The sequence below is a fragment of the Mercenaria mercenaria genome, chromosome 2 (assembly GCF_021730395.1).
Source record: "Mercenaria mercenaria strain notata chromosome 2, MADL_Memer_1, whole genome shotgun sequence".
Taxonomy (NCBI): Eukaryota; Metazoa; Mollusca; class Bivalvia; order Venerida; family Veneridae; genus Mercenaria; species Mercenaria mercenaria.
In genome coordinates this window covers 47,194,450-47,199,339 of record NC_069362.1, presented here as the reverse complement: position 1 = coordinate 47,199,339, position 4,890 = coordinate 47,194,450, and the positions used below count along the sequence as shown (strand labels likewise).

At 31.8% G+C, this 4,890-nt stretch overlaps 1 non-coding gene across 1 annotated transcript; it reads right to left on the bottom strand.

Annotated features, from left to right (window-relative positions):
• Positions 1 to 1,838: 1,838 nt before the first annotated feature.
• On the bottom strand, positions 1,839 to 2,052 carry LOC128555412 (small nucleolar RNA U3). Its single transcript, XR_008370049.1, has one exon. It is a non-coding gene; the product is annotated as a small nucleolar RNA U3 (small nucleolar RNA).
• Between the last annotated feature and the right edge of the window lie 2,838 nt (positions 2,053 to 4,890).

Below are 4,890 nucleotides of genomic sequence, written 5' to 3'. Positions count from 1 at the left end.
ATTAAAATAACCGCTATAGTTACCAAATGGTACGGTGGCGTAGTGGTAAGCCTTCCCTCTTCTACGCATGATTCCATGGGGTCGAATTCTGTTCAGACCATTTTTTAATTCAATGTAATGTAATTGTCGATATTACTTTTATTCTTACTTTATGTAAGATACATATCATTTTTAGAGACGTCAGTTCCTTGAATTGTCCGTTGAATGAATGAACACTTGTCCGGTCCTCTAGATTTTAGTAAACGTTTTGTAGAAATTGTATAATTGAACCATAAATCCTGAAAAATATGACAATTGTCCCTTCTATCAAGTTTACAGATGAAATAGAAAATATATATGGTCAGACAGAGAACTCGAACGCACAATCCTGAAATTGGTAGCTGAACACTTTGTCGGCACAGCTATATCTGAACATGCGAGATGATGATGCTATGAAACGTATATTATTGTTTTCTCAGATACTGTATATATTTTAAGGACGACGCGAACAGTTTTATACAGGCATACGTACGTTTTTGACAACACAGAAAGTGACGTCAGACGTCCTTCAGCATTTACCGGAAGTAAAGAAAATGAAAGTAAACAGGCTAAGCTAAAATAGTCGCATTTGTATTGGTCTATAGTCAGGGTTCACTATGTATGCGCTTGGACCTTTTTTCGAACCTCGTCAAATCGTTCAAAAGGTTCTTTTTGATGTTGTCTAAAAGTGTCAGTGTATGCCTCGGATGTTAGATAATTCCGTATTTGGGAGCTGCAGACCTACTGTAGATATTTCAGAAACAATTTCAAAATGAATTTCGTGTAATAGTGTTGATTCTACGGAAGCGTGAAAGGGCCATCAGACGCTTATACGTTTTATTACGTTACAGGCGCGGAAAGGATATCGTTAATTAGGTCTGAACACTGAAAATTAATTTACGGAAACATGGAATGTTCATGAGCGTTAAAAATTACGGACAAAACATATATATGAATGTTTGATGCTTATCATAAATGTTCTGTTTAATGCCCAGATCCGCTGCTACATAAGTGCCCCGCTCCCCCCCCCCCCCCCCCCCCCCCCCCCCCCCCCAATCCTATAAACAACTCCCATCTTATCTGCTGCCTACCAGCTTTTATGTAACAGTAGCTGATTAGAGGCGAATTATCACAGAAGGGGTCCAACTAAACGATAAAGAGGTGTGCAGTGGAGTTAAAATAATTAATTTTCCTTCAGTGAAAAAGAATTTATATAGACAATAATTAATATCTTACTATTATCATTGTTATTATTATTATTTATAAGATATTACAAATAAAAGTAATAAAATACATAGTAATTACATTAAAAATAATGATTATGATAAAACACACTTATAGTGAAAACTCAATGAGTACTTAGTGTTGACAAACAATATCTTCCAATATCATAATTATAATGAAAAAAGGTCATAAGATGAAGGTGATTCTTCCATTATATTTATACAAAATACTTACAAAGAGAATGGGAAAATGATTTTCTCATATGTATACATGCAATCGCTATTATTGGAATATAATGTTATTGGGATAAAATCAAATTATTGTAACACCATTTATACTGAATTTTCAATTTCAATAATAAGTTGCCTAAAGTGTACTTTTTTCATGCTTTACTTTATAACACTGAAATGCATATTCGGTTTTCAATCTCAGACACATGTTATTTTCAATATTTTACGAACATTAAAACAAAACTTTTAAATGACTGAATATCACATTTTTCTAAAGTATAAAAGAATTTGTGCTCATGTCCACGGTACAAGAAACTATTCTGATCTATTGCAGATCAATCACTAGGAAAAGGTAACAAAATTGTGACCACTCAGAATGCACTCCCTTCCCCCAACTCCCCGCTTAGGGAGGAGAGGAACGTTCATCAATGACACGGACTAAGTCTCCAAGAAGAGGCAGTCCAAACCCGCTTCGCACTTTTACAAAATCCAACCATAACAACGAAAAGAAGTTCGACAATAATTGATCACATATATGCAAATAATGTTGATAATATAATAAAAGTATTTGTTCCATCACTGTCTATTAGTGATGATTTTCCTGTTTGTATGGTGCGTTCAATTGACAGAAATAGCTCTAAACCGAAAGGTGTAAATAAAGTAATAAAATATAGAATGTTGAAACATTTTGATGAAAACAATTTTCAGTGCGACCTTTTAAACTCTGGACTTGAAATAACTGAAACCATTGTTAATCCAAATCAGTCTTTAGATCTCTTTTACTCTGTTTTAAATACTGTTTTGTCGAAACATGCGCCTATGAAAGAGAAACGCGTAAAACGTGAGCATCAACCAGACTGATTCACGGAAGAAATAAAAACAATGATAAATTCACGTGACTCCTGTCATGCCAATGGAGACATTGATCAATACAAGTTATTGAGAAATAAAGTAAATTCCATGATAAAAAAAGCCAAGAAAAAATTCTTTAATAAAGCCATTGAAAACAATAAAGATACTTGCTACGTTTGGAGAAACTTAAAAGATGTTTCTAACTTAAATCAAAGGAAAAATGTCACTATTCCGTCTAAACTTGAAACTACTGATAAAGTGCTGGAAAGTGATTTAAACAAATTGAATATAAATGAGTTAAATAAGCATTTCATAAATATTTCAAGTATTATAAAAAGAACTTCTTTTTCTGAAAGTAATTTCTCTGATCTGAAAGAGACACTTGATTCACACTTAGGAGAACATGCCTTTAGTATTCCCAATATAACAACACTTGAAGTAAAATATATTTTTTCTAAACTAAATACACATAAATCTACAGGTCTCGATGGAATAGAGCCTAAAATTTTAAAACACTGTAAGGATATTATTATTCCGTGCATTACATCAATTATAAATAGCAGTATATACGCTGGAATTTTCCCTGATAAACTTAAAGAGGCTCGTGTCTTACCTATTTTTAAATCAGAAAGTAAAGAACTTGCAGAAAATTATCGCCCAATCTCAATTCTACCTACCATTTCCAAAATATATGAGCGCCACATAGCCACACATCTTCAATTATTTTTTCAAAATACAAGTATAATACACGACAAACAGTCTGGATTCAGGAAAAATCATTCTTGCAATGCAGCATTAATTAGATTAATTGATGCTTGGATTAAAGATATTGATAGTGGAAAAATAATTGGAACAATTTTTCTTGATTTAAGAAAGGCGTTTGATCTTGTCGACCATGAAATATTACTTTACAAATTGAAATTATACCATTTTACTGGAAATACACTAAGTCTTTTTAAGTCTTATCTATCAAATAGGAAACAGTTAGTCCAGCTGGGTAACTTACAATCAGACATACTTACCGTCAAATCGGGCGTTCCTCAAGGATCTATTCTAGGACCTTTATTGTTTTTGATATATATCAATGGCATATCAATGATACATCATGAACTTAATATAGACTTATATGCTGATGACTCTACACTGCATAACACCGGTTATCAGTTAGATGAAATTCAAAACACTTTACAACGAAACCTCGACTACGTCAATGAATGGTGTATTCTAAACAACATGTCTTAACACCCAAAGAAAACGAAATGTATGATAATCGGTTCTTCGATGAAAGTAAAGAAATGTAATGCTCTAGAATTAAAAGTAAATGACATAGAGCTGGAAAATGTTACAGTGCAAAAAATGTTAGGTATTTATCTAGATAATACACTAAATTGGCATGCTCAGATAGACAATGTATGTAAAAAATTGAATGCAAAAATTGCACTTCTGAAAAATATCATCTTTTATCTTAGCGAAGAAGCAAAATTGATGTACTATAATGCATATATCCTTCCCATTCTCGATTATTGTTGTACTATTTGGGGAAAAGATACAAAATGTTACATAAATAAAGTGCAAGTAATACAAAAAAGAGCGGCCAAGATTATACTTAACAGACCGATAAGGTCACCTACATTATAACTGTTTAATGATCTAAAATGGCTTAAATTTAGTAACAGGGTAAAATATCACACAGCTGTGATGGTTTACAAATCTATGCATAACATGGTACCGATCTACATGACTGAAATATTAAGTGTCTCAAATAATAAATTGCATAATCTACGATCAACAGCTCACAAAGATCTTGTTTTGCGTATAACACCTCGTACAAATTATCTTTAAGTTAAAGATTCATTCTCGTACTTCAGCGTTAATATTTGGAATAAATTACCTGCTGAAATTAAGGAATCAAATACATTACAAACATTCAAAAATAATATCAAACGACATTTGTTCATGTTACAGTCCAGTGCTTAAAATAATTATATTATTACAGTTTTTACTTATCATGATGTCAGTTATTTTATTATTATTTTGTTTTGCTGTTGTTCGTTTTTTTCTCTTTAATAGTTTTATAATCATTTGAGTGTCTGTCGGATGGATGAATGGGAAGCTTCTAATCGTATTTAATACATTGATCATCGAGATATATATATATATTATTTTTAAATATGATTTTGTGAAATTTATCGTAAATGTTCGTATACATGTGTATTGTTGTTGTTGTTAACTGAAGGCCATACTGAAAATAAGTTTACGTTTCATTTTCATGTTATGTACACTTTGTATGCATTAAATAAAGATTTTATTATTATTATTATTATAGAGGGGAGTGCTATTTCTCGTCCTCGTGATCCCGTCAGTTTTATCTGACGTCCTTGCAACACTTACAATAGAAATGATTCCTAAGAATAAGGTTTTACTACTTGTCACTTAAGTTATTTATATGCATATGGCTTTCTCAATTTACCTGGGTTTAATATTTGAATATTCAACGTTGTAAAATTGGTCATAGTTTATAATTTCGACATTCCGTGAACGAAATATATTTAATACAATGAAACCT